The following is a 16,178-nucleotide window of genomic DNA, read 5'->3' as shown; positions in this document are numbered from 1 at the left end:
ATATATATATATATATATATATATATATATATATATAATAACATCATAAAGATTATACATGATGACATTGTTGAATTTATATCAGAAGACATGTCTGGTTTATTATTAGGAAAACTATAAATACATTGATTAACTTCATCACAAGGACATAAATTAATTGATGCAGAAAAAAGATTGGCAAGATACAATACCCATTCCTATTTTTTCAAAAAATGCTAGGGAACATAGGAATAAATGGATCTTTCCTTGACCTAAATAATATCTAAAACTAGGATCCTGAGTTTTGTGTAGTGGCAGACAAACTGAAGCCCTTTCCAATAAAAACAAGGGTAAAACAAGGATATCCATTATTATCTGTTTGATGGAGTGTTAGAAATGCTAGCTAGAGAATTAAGGAAAAATTAAGAGAATAAGCATATAAGCAAAAAAGAAAACAAAATTATCACCTCTTTTGGTGATTTTAAGAGAGTCAGCTGAAGAATTAATTGAAACAATAATTTCAGCAAAATTTCAATATATAAAATAAACCCAGATAATTCATCAGCATTTCTGTGTTTCCCACAAAATCTAGCAGGAAGAGATTAATACATAAATACAATTAAAATAATTACAGAATATATAAAATACTTGGAAGATTACTTGTCAAAGTGTACATGAAATGTGAGAACAAGTCTAATACACTCCTTTTTTTTTGTAAGGCAAACGGGGTTAAGTGGCTTGCCCAAGGCCACACAGCTAGGTAATTATTAAGTGTCTGAGACCAGATTTGAACCCAGGTACTCCTGACTCCAGGGCCGGTGCTTTATCCACTATGCCACCTAGCTGCCCCCTAATACACTCTTTACAGAAATAAGAACAGACCCAAATTACTGGAGAAATATTAACTGTTTATTGGTAGACTGAGCCAATGTAATAAATAGCAATGACAGTGCTACATAAATCAATTTACTTATTCCATGCCTTACCAAGCAAACTATGCAAGGATTACTTTATAGAGCTCGAAAAATTAATAACCACAATCATCTGGAGGAAGGGGAAATGGCAAGAATCTCTTGAACTGTAATTTTTTAAAAAACGTGAAAGAAGAACGATTAGCAAAACCAGACCTTAAACTATATTATAAAGCAGTAGTAATCAAAACCATTTGGTACAGCTTAAGCAATAGTTTGATTAGCAAACCAAATTTTTTTCTTTATATGTCAGAATAAAAGAGAGCAAAGTAATCTAATATTTGATAAGTCTAAAGACACCAGATACTGGGGTAAGAATTCACTATTTGATAAAAACTTCATGGAAAGTTTCTTGGTAAACTACAACATTTTGGCAGAAACTGCAATAGATCAATATCTCACACCATATACCAAGATAAGCTCAAATTTGTTATATGACTTGATACTTAAAAGGACACATCATAAATGAGTTAAAAGGAACAAGGAAGAAATTCTCTTTCAGGTCTATGGTTAGGAGAAGAGTTAACAAGCAAACAATAAATAGAATGAGAAAAAATGAACAATTTTCATTATATAATTTTTTTAAATTGCACAAATAAAGCTGAAGCAGTTAAAATTAGAAGAGGCAACTGGGAAAAAATATTTGTAGCAAGTTTTTCTGAGACATTTTTCTAAGATGTATAAAAGATTCAAATTATAAGAACCATTCTCCAGTTGATGTAAGATCAAGAAATATGAACAGGGAATTTTCAGGGGAAGAATGAAATCGAAATTATTAATCATATGAAAAAATGCTCCAAATCACTAATAATTAGTCAAATACAAATGTAAACAACCCTGAAGTTCTATTTCATACTCATCAGGTTGTCAAAACTGACAAAAAAGAAAAAAGAAAATGACACATTTAGGGATTGGGGGTGGGGGTGGGGGTCTTTGTAGGAAAACAAGCTCCTTAATACATAGTACCTGTGAATTGCTCCAAACACTCTAGAGATCACTGGAAACAAATCCCTGGCCATATATGGGGAGGATAGATGCTCAACAATGAAAAGTCTGTGCCCTGGAATGATGAAGCAACCCTCTTAAGAGTTCCTTGGTCCCTCTGTCCTTCCTCCCTCCCCAAAAGATGACCCAGGCCCAGATCCACTGAAGTGCCACCCCTTTTAGAAAGCCGGTTCTAATCTTCACATCCACCCAAGTCAAAACTGACTTTTTTCTTTTTCTGACTTCAAACAGCAATTTGTCTCTCCAATTCACTTATATGTGTACATGTGTACATGCTTCCTACTGAAAAGTCTTAAAGATTATAAGAGACCAGGTCCCTCAATGCCACCATGATCTGCATGAGGTGTTTATTAAATAGATGTTGGTTGAGTTACTTTTTGTACTAAACATTCACTTGTCTTCTGTCCCCCAAATCTCCCCTACTGACTGGCAGAACAAGGACCCCAAAGCATAATGCCTGGACAATCATTCTGAATACCTGAATTATCCCCCAAAGACTCTTTTTTACTTTGTAAACAACTCCAAGTAGTACCCTATCACCCTGGAAATTGGTAGCTTCAGATTCAGCTGTATCCATGTCCAAATTGGGGTATAGATACTGCTAACCCTCAGAGTTTGTCCTTAAACAAAAGACAAAGTTAGGTTAATATATGTGTCTATTGTTCATCTAGGACTGCAGTTATTCATGCTTGAAGGGAAATTCAGTTGAACCAACTCATAGTTGCTTTTTGTGAACTTAGTTAACATTTGCATAATGAGAAGATGGGATCTTCAGCACTTGTTCACTGAGGAAGTGGCCCCTTCCAACTTAGGGTGTGTTTCAGGTCACATTAGTTATGGGCAGATGGTTCCTTTTAAAAAAAATTTCATTAATTTAGGAGAAATGCTCTCTCTCAAAAGTTTATATTTCTGCATACCAGTTTTGACATTTTCAAGATATGTTAGATATTTTTCAAATACAAGTCTGACTTATTTTATAAATACAGATTTTGACATTCTTTACATTCAGATTTATATCTGGTACAATGTTCTCCTTTTACAACTGTAAGATTGTTCTGATTAAGAGGAAGCTTTCAAGGTGAAATGACTGCAATTTTCCATCAGTGCCCTAATTCTTAAGGGGAAAAATAAATTAATTTATATGTGTATAAAATAGATACATATGTTCACACATATGAAAATATATTTGTTAAAGTAAAATTCACAGTTTATGATGTGAAGTCCATTTATCTGGAGGACCCTCAGTAAGTCTGATTGATTGACAAGTTGAGTTAAAAACCACCAAGTAAGCAAGTAAAGTCTGAACCAGGGACACTTAAGTTCAAAGACAATCTCAGATATTTACTACCTGTGTAACTTTGGGAAAGTCATTTAACCTCTACCTGTCTCAGTTTCTTCTTCCATAAAATGAGGATAATAATAATAGCACTTATCTCCCAGGATTGCTGTTGAGAGAAAATGAGATATTTGTAACACATTTTGCAAACCTTAAAGTACTAAGTAAATGCTATCTATTATTACTATTATTATTATTATTAATTATTGTCATGATAGTGGGTGCTATATGAATCCATAATTAAGGATTTCTTAAATGCCTTTTATGTATCAGATACTTCAAGGTCCTAGGAATACAAAAAGAAAAGCAAAAAACCATTCCTGCTTTCAAGGAGTTTACATCCTATGAGAGGAGATAACATGTACAAGTATGAATATCTAAGAATATTGTTGTTCAGCTGTCACACTTTATCTGACCTTTTTTAGGATTTTCTTGACAAAGGGATACTGGAGTGGTTTTCCATTTCCTTTTCAAGCTTATTTTACAGATGAGGAAACTGAGGCAAACAGGGTGGAGTAACTTTCTCAGGGTTCCATAGCTAGGAATTGTCTAAAGCCAGATTTGAGACTCTTGACAAAAAGGAGTCTTCTTGACTCCAGATCTGCCACTCTATCTATTGCACCGCCTGTATATAGAAAAAATTAAATATAAAATAATTTTTACAAGGAGGACAGTTGGAGGGAGGTGAGGAAGGGTGAAGAGAGAAGGAGAGCAGCAAAGATTTCATGAAGAAAAACTGGAATAAGGATAAAGGAATTCTCAAGCCAGAGATGAGAAATTAGTGCGTTAAAGGCATGGGGAACAACCTAATAAAGAATGATAGAGCTCCTAAGTTCAGCCCTAAATAGACCCAAACAGTTCAACTAGCCCTAGAAAGAACCTAGTCTTCTAGAGTCTCTCAAAGTAAGTGATGGAGGCCAAATCTGTCATATGCCATATACATGTTTTCTTTTTACAACTGCTAGATTGTTCTGATTAAGAGGAACCTTTCAAGGTGGAATTGTCAAACAGAAAGAGTTTCTGGAGATAACAAGGGAGGGTAGTATCCACCAGAGATTAAAATCCCATGGCTGTCAGTATTTGCCACAGAACCGAGAGTAAAGGAGTAAACTAGTTTACAGTTTTGTCAACTTTGAGGTGGAAGGGTCCCCTAAAGGTAATCTAATCCAACTCTCTCATAGGAGTTTTATAAGAGTACAGACTTGCTCATATTCAAGTACAATTCAAACTCATTTCCACTGACTCCAGCTTCTGAGCTTTATACACTGCACCACCTTGCCCTACTATACAAGGAGAAGAAAAAAATCAGATTTGTTTTTTTAAAGTAAAAATAGCATACACTAGAAATCATCTGATTTAAATCCTGGATGTCAGTGTTATTTCTTGACCCCAGTGGATAAAGGTCTAGACTGAGATTTTTTGTTTTTTGTTTTTTTTTAAATTGACTCATTAGTAGGCTTGGTTATAATTTTAGGTTAGTCCTTATCCTGCCCAAAACTGGAGAGCTGTTTTTTTCCATGGCATACTTCCTTTTAAGTAATATTTAATGAACCTCTTGTTCTTTGAGTGAAGTGATTATTTTTCTGATATATTGATAACCAATTATTAAATTAGGATTAAGGTTTTTCCTTTTTATAAATCCTCATCGAGGGACTAACTCTTGTAAGTCATTCAGAACAAGGCTGATGGATGAGATTGGCTTAATCCATTGATTTAATCCATGCACATGTTCCCCAAATAGGGGATCTTACTTCTGTTTAGAATGATATACAAAATCTAATCCAGTTGCATTCTAGCCCTAAAGCATTGAACACATGTCTTTGCACCCTTCCACTGAAGTCTAGGGTCACTCAGCTCATGAAGAAGAAAGTCAATCAGAATAATCTGAGTAGAGAAGGATTCTTTTGCCCAGATTACTGGAGGCAACTGCGTCTCAAGATCAATTTAAATTCTCTGCAGGAAGAGCTAAGACTTTTAGTCTACCTCTTCATTAATATGCCTATAATCACCCCATGTTACCTCTACCCTTGGGTCAACCCAGGCAGCCACATGGCTCAAGGGATAGAGGACCAGCCTTGGAGTTATAAGAACCTAAATTCAAATCCAGCCTCAGACATTGAACTATTTACTAGCTGTATGATCTTGGACAAGTCACTTGATTTCCGCTCATCTAGGACCACCTTCAGCCATCCTGTTTCATATCTGGGTCCGCTGGATGGTTCCAGAGGAGAAAATCAAACTCTCAAATTCAATTCATGTGCATGTCATCTCCCTGATGTCATGGTCTTCTATGTTATCATGTTATCATGCCCCTCATTATCAATTATTCACCAGTCAGGGTTAATTTTCACCTGTCAGAGGCACCTCCTTTTCCAAAGGTTTTAAAGCATAAAGGATCTTTATGGCTTTGTCTTTGGTTAGCAATAGAATCCACTGACCATAAATGTATTGATTAGCAGCTACCTTAATAAATTGGTTATTAATTACTCAGAAACTCTATTTCTCTGGGTTTTTTTTATTTATCTCTTTGTCAGCAGAGAAGCTTGCTAATGCTGGTGTAAAAAAAGAACCACCAATTAAGTTAACCTGCTTGAACTGTTAATGCATACCACTATGGGTGGTCATTGCATCTGTGGTCTGTTTAAATCCCACTGAATTAAGGTAAGATGAAGGTTTTTTTCCCATGTTGTTTGCTAAACATAGCAAAATGATCAAGATTTTTGTTGTTGTTGGGATAGGAATAGGGGAATATTGAGAATGAATAAAGGACAAGAAATGAGAAGGAAAATGAATTGAAAGTAAGAGTCTAGGGTCTCACTGAGCAACCTTACTAGCAATCTTAATACTCACCATATCATTAAAATGTCTCCCAGCAACCTAGATTGTGAGAGAATAAAACTGAGGTATGGTTGCTTAGCAACGATTACTGCATATGTGTTCCTTAGAATGGAACGAGTGCATCATGTGCATCAGAATTATTGCTTATCTTAATTAAAAAGCCATATTAATCTTTATTAAGACTACTGAGCTTTTTGACTGGATTTTTCATTTTTAATCTCAAGATCCATACCATTTTCAAGAAAATTTCCATTTCTCCATAGCCCTACTGATTGTGCATTTATTTCATCAATAACTCTGGCCTTCTCTGGCTGCAAGAATGTAAGAGACTGTGATGTTCTGTAGCTACATAATAACAGCAATTTTATACACTGAAGAACTGCAAATGACTCAGCTATTCTCAGAAATACAATGTTCCAAGACAATCCCAAAGGACTCATGATGAAAAATGCTTTCCACCTCCAAAGAAAGATGTGCTATTGTCTGAATACAGATTGAAATGTGCTACTTTTAATGTTTTCTTTCATTCTGTCTTTCATCATCTTCCTATACAAAATGATTAATATGGAAATGCTTCACATAATTGCACATGTATAATCTATATGTGATTGCTTACTGTCTCAGGGAGAAGTAGGGGAAGAAGGGACAGAAGTAGAATTTGGAATTCAAAACAAATCAAAAAATATCTTAAAATAACATGAAATTGGAGGGGAAATAATACATATGTATGTCTGTATGTATTATATATGCATACATATATAATATGCATACTCATATATACAGAGAGAGAGAGAGAGAGAGAGAGAGAGAGAGAGAGAGAGAGAGAGAGAGAGAGATCTTCCAAGTTCAGAGCACCAGAACCTATAAAGTAAGTTGTGTTCATTCTTCTCTTCATGCCATTTTTGCTTGTAGTCAAAGTGAAGATTTGGAACAAACATGTACTTGGCTAATTGACATCCACAAAAAAAATCATCAAATATATTTTGAGACCAAAAAAATAACCATAATAACTTGTTGACATGGATAGAACAATTTAAAATTTGCAAAACATTTTGAAAATCTGATCACATTTGAATCTCACAACCCTTTGATGTAGATACTGCAGAAATTATCCCCATTTTATAGATTAAGAAACTGAGGCTAAGAGAAGCCACAGTTAAAAAGAGTGACATAATGATATTCCAAAGGTCACAGGGATAAGTATATGAGGAGGGATCTATACTCAGGTCTTCCAGATTCCAGGTGCCAGTATTCTGATCAGTGGAGGTGCTGACTTTCCTATGCAAAGCTAATAATTAGAAAATTGGCATTTGATGGAGGTCTGAGCCAATTGAAATACTTCTAGAACAACTTCTTATATTTTATGAGCTATTAAATATTCTCTTTCTCCTCCTTCTGATTTTCCCACCATTATAAATACATAAACTAATGGTGAGTAGTATATCTGCATATTAGTAAATCATTAATCAGAAGTATGAGAGGAAATGTTCTTTTTTATCTTTTTGTATTTAAATTCAAAGAATTTTTTAAAAATTAAGGGAGGGGGATGAATTTTTAAATGAAATTATCTCCATTGTGCAAATCATGTAACTCTTATTCTAACTTTCACACTCTTCACATCTATTCCAATTTAAAATGATAATAACTTAAAGCTCATCAAGTGTTTACCTTGAGAATATTTAAACAGGTTTATGGATTGTTTGCTATATGGATAATACATGTTTGAAATAGCTTAGGTCTGTACTCTGTAATTTCCTGTCCTTTTAGGGATCAGAAAAGAACAGAAAATATAGGATCAGAAGATGAATACCCTGGATTATTTTAACTGAAAAGCAGCTACATAAAGTGATTATTTTTGTGAAGATCTTAAAAAACAAAGATCACATCTCTATGCCTTAAAGGAAACATGCCTAAGAGAAAAGATAATGTGCTTGCAGCTGATACTCACCACTCAGTTTAATTGACAATGGCCTCTATGTTTAATGACAATCCTGCAAGATGACTTCCAGTCATCTGATCTCAGCCATGGACCAGTGGTTGGACCAATGAACTAGTTGACTTACCTGGCAATTGATCAGGAAGCAGATGTCATCCCTGCAGGTAGTGGGCATAGCATACTGTAACCCACCATACAATGAGACAGTGTGAGGTGATTGTGTTGAGCCTAGAAGTAATTTCATGCTCCACCTTTTGACTCCTAAGCCTGAAAAATGTTCCCTTCATCAATAGAGTCTGTGGATGAAAAAGAGCTGGTACAAAAAATAAGTGGTGAGTTGAAATTTCATATCTCTACCACAGGTCATTGCCGTTCACTGTTATAACAAATCCAAAATGTCTAATTTTGTTGATGTTTTAGTAAAAAAAAAATGAACAGTTAGGTGGCACAGTGGATAGAGAACTGGGCTTAGAATCAGAAAGGCTCATCTTCATGAACTGAAATCCAGCCTCAGAAACTTACCAGCTGTGTGACCCTGGGCAAATCAATTAACACTATTTACCTCAGTTTACTCATCTGTAAAATAAACTGGAAAAGGAAATGGAAAACCATTGCAGGATCTTTGTCATAAAAATTCCAAATGGGGTCATGAAGAGTAAGACATGACTAGTAGTAGTATTATGTGAGTAATCCTTTCAGGTAATATAGAATTTGGTGAAGTCATGAGAATATTAATGAGAATGGAGATATGATCCAAGAAAGTCAGGATATAAATCATAGTTGAAAATTTCCATACTTCTTACCCTAGACTATAGAAGGCAAAACCTGGGCAAGACACTAAAAGAATAGGTAATTTCCTTTAGATTCTTATACAAAAGGACTCAAGATGATGACTCAACTTGAGCACTATCTGGTGGCTCAAACAGAGATTGAACTCTAAATAACTCTTCCAGTTCTGTTCCCTAGATGGTATACAGTCTTTGATTACCTTTATAACATACCTTTTCACCTCTAGTGCCAATGTAAATGAAAGTTTTCTTGCTTTTACAATTGAAAATTAATGATAGTTTGCTTTAAAAATAAAATATTTGAATTAATTCCACCATAACAAATGATGCAATGACAGATACTCATCCATATTTGGACTGGGGGACAGAAGAGGACTGGGAAGTATTGAAAGCAATAAGTATTTATATAACCTCTACTATGTGTTGGTCACCATGCTAAGCACTTTAAAATAGTATTTCCTTTGATCTTTACAACAAACTTGTGTGAGGTTATTACTACCATTATCTCCATTTTTCAGGTAAAGAAACTGAGGCCAGCAAAGGTTTCATGTCCTACCAAGATCATACAACTATTAAGGGCCTGGGGCTTAATTTAAACTCAGCTCTTTCTGATTATTTCCCAATATTTTATCCATTGTGCTAACTAGCTACTTCTAATAACTCCTCATCTATTCTTCTAGTTTCTACCTCTAATTTAATGACTTCATTAAATTAAGATTTATAGTTAAGATCTCACAGGCTATTCAATTGCATTCCATATAAGGTCCTGAGTGGGGAATATGTTTTATGTTAGTTGTATCAAATCAAAGCTAAATCAAATGCCTTTGAGAATGCTCAGAAATCTACCCAAAAATTAGATTGGTAGATGAAGTCTTTATTCAGCCCTTACTATACATGGTCAAAGCTAAAAAAGCATAAACAACTTACTTTTAATAGTTCTCAGTCAGAGCATTTCTTTCAAAGTGAAATCATAGTAATTTTGACATTGTCTTTGTGAGACAATCTGCCAATATTAAATTGCAACTTCAATTTTTTTCAAAATTGAATTTTGTGTTATTTTACTTTTTTAGCCAAGAGACCAATTTGGTGAACAAGCTCTGACATCCATTTGTAGAATTTTGAAATTTTATAGAAAAAGCTGTTTCTACCCATAAGGAAAACATAAATAGTACACTTTTAAGTTATAAAGAAATAGATTGTTCAAACCTTCCATTATAATTCATCTGGGCTCTTAAAATAACTGTATTGAAATACAGTTAAGATGGGAAAAATCCTTAAATATGTTCTATAGCTGAATCAAATTGAATAGTACCAAACTTTGAGAGTTAATCAATATAAAAATCTCAAAGGATACAATGATAGTTAATCAATAAGTATTTATTAATCATCTACTATTATCACACATTTTCCTAAAAGGAACTTTTTTTTCTCCATGGTTAACATGGTTAACATGGGTTAACATTGCAGGCAATGACAAATTCAAAGCTTCTGTATACAAAGTCTCTAAGAGAAATAGAAAAATGGGCTCAGGCTATGGGTGGGCTCAAAAAAGACTTTGAAAAGGAAAGTGGAGGAAAGATTGGGAGGAGAAATGAGAGTGATGCAGATAAATCATGAAAACCAAATCAGGTGAAAGAAATACCAAAAAATACTGAAGAAAATAATATGTTAAAAACCAGTTTAGGTCAAATGAAAAAAGCAAAACAAAAGGCAAATGAGAAGATGAATGCCTTAAAAAGCAGAATTGGCCAGCTGGAAAAGGAGATAAAAAAGTTCTCTGAAGAAAATAACTTCTTCAAATCGAGAATGGAACTAAAGGAAGCTGATTATTTTGCAAGAAATCAAGAAGAAATAAAACTCTTCCAAAAAAGTCAAAAATTAGAAGAAACTGTGAAATATCTCATTGGAAAAACAACCAACCTTGAAAACAGATCCAGGAGAAATAATTTAAAAATTATTGGGCTATCTGAAAGTCATGACCAGGAAAAGAACCTGTACTTTATTTTTTAAGAAATAATATAGCAAAATTGCCCTGAGATCCTAGAAACAGAGGGTGAAATAGAAATTGAGGGAATTTACCGGTCACCTCCTGAAAGAGATCCCAAAAGAAAAACTGCCAGGAATATTAGAGCCAAATTCCAAAACTCACAAATCAAAGAGAAAATATGAAAAGCTGCCAGAAACAAACAATTCAACTACCATGGCTCGATAGTCAGGATTACACAGGATCTGGCAGCATCTATATTAAGGGCTCGTAGGGATTGGAATATGATATTCCAGAAGGCAAAAGATTTTGGTTTACAACTGAGAATCAACTTCTCAGCAAAACTGGACATCCTCTTTCAGGGGAAAAGATGGACAGGGCTTTCAAAGTTTCCTATTGAAACAACCAGAGATGAACAGAAAGTTTGATCTCCAAGTACAGGACTCTGGTGAATCATAGAGGAGGTGGATGAAAAGGACTCACTTTGAGGAACTTAATGATGTTAAACTGTTTGTATTCCTGCATGGGAAGAAGATACTGATAACTCATATGAACTTTCTCATTTATCAGAGCAATTAGAAGGAGCATATCTAGACAAGGCACAGGAAGGAGCTGAATATAATGGTATAATATAGTTAAAAAGATGGAGTCAATGGGTGATAAAGGAAAGTACTGGGAGGAAGAGAAAGGAGAGGAAGAAGGGGCTAAGATATTTCACATAAGAGTCAAGAAAAAGCTTTTTCAATGGAGTGGAACAGGGGAAGGTGAGGGGGGAATGAGTGAGCCTTCATTCTCATCAGAAATGCCTCAGAGAGGAAATAACATACACACTTAATAGGGTGAGGAAATCTATCTTACCCTAGAGGAAAATGAGAAGAAAGGGATGGGATAAGGGGTAAGTGGTGGTAAGGGGGTGATAGAAGAGAGGGAAGATTGTGGGAGAGGGTACTCAGATACAACATACTTCTGAAGAGGGACAGGATGAAATGAGAGGGGAAGAATAGAGCAGAGGGCAATACAGCTAGTAACAGCAACTGTGGGAAAAATATTGAAGCAACTTCTCTGGTTGCTTATGATAAAGAAGACAACTCACCCCAGAGACAGAGCCAATGGAATCTGATCACAGACTGAAGTACATTTCTTTTCTCTCATTATTCTTGAGGTTTCTCATCTTCTGGGGGGGGGGGGGTTATGCTTACTCTTATAACAAGATTATTGTAATAACATAAAATAAATAAAGCAAAATAATAAATAAATGTATCAAAATAAAGGAAAATGAATTGACAAATTGAGGATACAGAGAACTGACAAACTAGTCATTGAAATATCAACACTCTTGAAATTATGAGATTTATAGTTGAATTGGCTCAAGAGAAAGTTATTCATAGTGAGATGCCATCTTGATCACATGGATAGTGATCAGGATGAGAGAAATTATAGCTATAAGTAATACAGAAGTTGATAGTTTATCAATGAAAGAGAAAGAAAGAAAGAAAGAAGGAAAGAAAGAAAGAAAGAAAGAAAGAAAGAAAGAAAGAAAGAAAGAAAGAAAGAAAGAAAGAAAGAAAGGAAGGAAGGAAGGAAGGAAGGAAGGAAGGAAGGAAGGAAGGAAGGAAGGAAGGAAAGAAGGGAGGAAGGGAGGAAGGGAGGAAGGAAGGAAAGGAGGGAGAGAGGGAGGAGGAAGGGAGGGCGGGAGGAGGAAGGAAGGGAGGGAGAGAGAGGAGGAAGGGTGGAAGGGAGGGAGGGAGGAAGGAAGGAAGGGAAGGAGGAAGGGAAGAAGGGAGGGAGGGAGGGAAGGAGGGAAGGAGGAAGGAAGGGAGGAAGGAAGATAAAAAAAATCATTGTTCTGTTATTGACTTCAAGAATAAAGGAAAGGATTTGTAGCTCATGGTGCCAATGAAGTCAGAGTCATAGGTGGTTGGTTTGTTTTGTTTTATAATTTTCTCATTTACTCCATTTAGTTTTGTAATGAGAAAAATTCTATGCCTTGACCCAGATCAAATTCCTGACCTTAACCATCTGTCTCACAGAAATGCGTACTGTTATCTGTCATACTGACAAAGGGATTTGGGAACAAATAATGGTTCAGAGTTTGAAATTCATTCATGGAATTATAGAATACATGTGTTTTTATACAATTCCTGGTGGGATGGATGTACTCCTCCAGAAGTATATGGTGGAAAAGAATTCTTTGCTGGAAGTCAAGAATCTTGGCTTCTGTGCCTGGATGTGTCACTAACTGTGAGATCTTGGGCAAATCACTCACCTTTTCCAGACTTTGGAATCTTCAGATCTGTAAAATGATGTGGTTGGGTTAGATTCAACTCAATTCAACAGATATACACAAAAATATGTAGTTGGCAGTTAATTCAGAGGCCATCTGTTTTAACCCATACCTGAATAAGAATCCCCTCTACCTAAAAAAGTCTTTGCTTGAAGACTTTCAATGAGGAAGAACCTGCAAACTCTAAAAGCAATCTTTTTTTTTTCTTTTTGGATAGCTCATTTTAGAAAATTAAACCTAAAATTAATACGATCTCTCCTAGTTCTGTCCTCTGGGGCCAAGCAGACTGATGTAGTTCTGGAATTTAAGGAGTATAGTTTGAACCTATAACAACCCTAATGTTTTGTCCTTCCTTCCCAAAGAAGACCATGACATCAGGGAGGTGATGCCATGACAAGTATGTCAATGAATTGGATTTGAGTGAGGGGAGGGCTCAGTCTCAATTTCTCCTCTGGAGCCATTTGGGTACAGTGACCAGATAGGAATCAGGATTGGAGATAGCCCTGGATGGGAGGTAAATAGAGTTGAGTGACTTGCCCAAAGTTTCATAACTAGTTAGCATTAAAGTGTCTGAGGCCAGATTTGAACACCTGTCCTCCTGACTCCAAGACCAGTACTCTATCCACTGCATCACATTACAACTCTTCAAACCTCTGAAGATATCTCTAATGTCCACCCTAAGTCTTATCTTCTCCAGTCTAAACATTCTCAGTTCCTTCAAGCCATCGTTTATAGCAAAAGTTTTAGAGGATAAAAAATAATTTCTACTTCATCTCATATTCTTCCTGAAAACATTTTTGCATGCTTGATTTTTTTAACCCAGGATTTGCTTGATGTGAGGACACTATTACCAAGGGAAAAAAGTAGCACTGAATAAATACTTCAAATTAAGGTTGGTTTTGAAGATGACACTAAATTTTGAATTTACCACTGAACTTAGAACATATGCTAAATAAGACCATCATTGTGGTTGGAAAAATGATATAACTGAAGTCTTCAATTTGATACTTGTCATTTAAATCCAGGGCAATAGTTAACCAATGTGATTTCATCAACAGATATAGAAAGTCAATTCAGTCAGCGAAGTCTTTGTAAAAATTGCAAGGTTCCCACCTAGCACATTGAAATTAAAGACATCTCTGATGAGTCAAAGGCAGCATGATGCCATGCGGACAGCCTTGGTTTATGAGCCAATACTTGAGCCATTCACTGTTTAGTCTATGAAACGCAGCTCTTTGACCATCTTCCAATTCAGACTGAATTTCTGGAGCATTCAAATTATCTCACTTCTGTTTAACCACATATGGTACTTAGATATACAGTTCCCAATTTGAACCAATTTGTGGGCATAGTTGCCAGTTCCTAAGGAAGCCAGTGGTCTTATGGTGATGAGCTCTGTCCAGATTATTGCCCAGGCAGTAAGCCCTGCTATGGTTACCTCACTGGAGCAGGGTTATGACTCAGTTATCTCAATAAAGTTGATTAGCCATGGGGCAATTAAGTGGCAACAAGCAATAGAGTGTTGGGCCTGGAGTTAAGAAGACTCAGCTTCCTGGGTCTGAATCTGGCCTCAGACACTTAGTAGCTGTGTGGCCTTGGACAAGTCCCTTAACTCTGTTTGCCTCAATTTCTCATCTGTAAAATGAACTGGAAAAAGATATGGCAAACCATTCCAGTATCTTTGACAAGAAAACTCCAATGGGGTCCTAAAGAATCATCCACTACTGAAAAATGATTGAACAAAAACAGATAAACCACAAATACAAAATAATAATGATGATGATGATGATAATAATAGCTAGCATTTGCATAGTGCTTTGAGGTTTGCAAATCACTTAAATATTATTTTATTGATATTATTTTATTATTACAAAACCCCTGTGAGGTAGGTGCTTATTATTATTATTATTATCTTCTTCTTTTTACAGATGTGGAAACTGAGACTAGGAGAAGTTAAGAGACTTAGCCAGGGTCACAGTTAGTTTATGAAGCAGGAATTGAACTTATATCTCCCTGAGTCTAGGTCTAGCTCTCTATCCATTGTACCACCAAGCAGTCATTAATTTTCCAAAGCAAAACTCTCCTTCATTGGTGAGAGGTAGGAATTATGCATTTTGTTAACTCATCATATGACACAATATAATAGAGATAATGAGGCTACTGGGTACATTGGCTACAGGAAGGTTTAACATAATAAAGGGATGTGGGGATCAAGAAAGTAGAGGAAAAACCCGTTTTCAAATGCTCAATATTTTCTTGGGTTTTGTGCTTTCTTAAATTCATTTGCATGCCAGAGAAAGTACAATCTTTGAAGCAAAGTGGACTTTGTAGTCTCCTACACAATTACAATATTTTTTCTGTTGTGTTTTGCTGACAGACCTTGTTCAATGAGCTTCAGGAGCCTAGACTCATGAGGAGTTAAATGGGAGTTACAAAGAATTATAAAATTGTCAGACTGTTTTCTGGGACGGTAGAGTTGAAATCAGCCCCAGACACAAACAGTCAAATCTATGGACAAACTTTAGCCTGAGTCCTTTGACTGGATTTGATTCATCTGCCCTTAGTGAGTGGTGGTAATACTAACTAGACTTAGGAATAAACTTGAAAAGATCAGCTGTTATGTTATTTGGCTAAATATCTTTTCTTTTGATTTGATGTGTCCTATGGCTAAGACATCATATATATGACTGTGTGTGTCTGTGTATACACACAGACACACAGACACACACACACACACACACACACACACACACACACACACATACACATATGCCTAAGTGATTGTCCTGGAGCTCTGCCTATGAGGCTAGATCTTTTTAGTAACCCCTTACTAAATGATATCATACCTGGTAAGTCCTCTTGGTCATCATGGTGAAGGATGCTGAATCAATGATAGCTGTTATTCCCCTATATAGGTTAGATAAGGGATTGAGAAGAAAATCTCTTTTCAAATTTGTCACTTGGGATTCAACCAGCTTGGCTTTCCAGTGTTGGTGGTAGTGGAACAAAAATGAGATTTCCCCTCTCTTGCAGCAACTATTAATGACTATCCACATC

Source organism: Macrotis lagotis, chromosome 5 (assembly GCF_037893015.1).
Source record: "Macrotis lagotis isolate mMagLag1 chromosome 5, bilby.v1.9.chrom.fasta, whole genome shotgun sequence".
In the NCBI taxonomy this organism is placed as follows: domain Eukaryota; kingdom Metazoa; phylum Chordata; class Mammalia; order Peramelemorphia; family Peramelidae; genus Macrotis; species Macrotis lagotis.
This window is presented reverse-complemented; position numbering follows the sequence as displayed.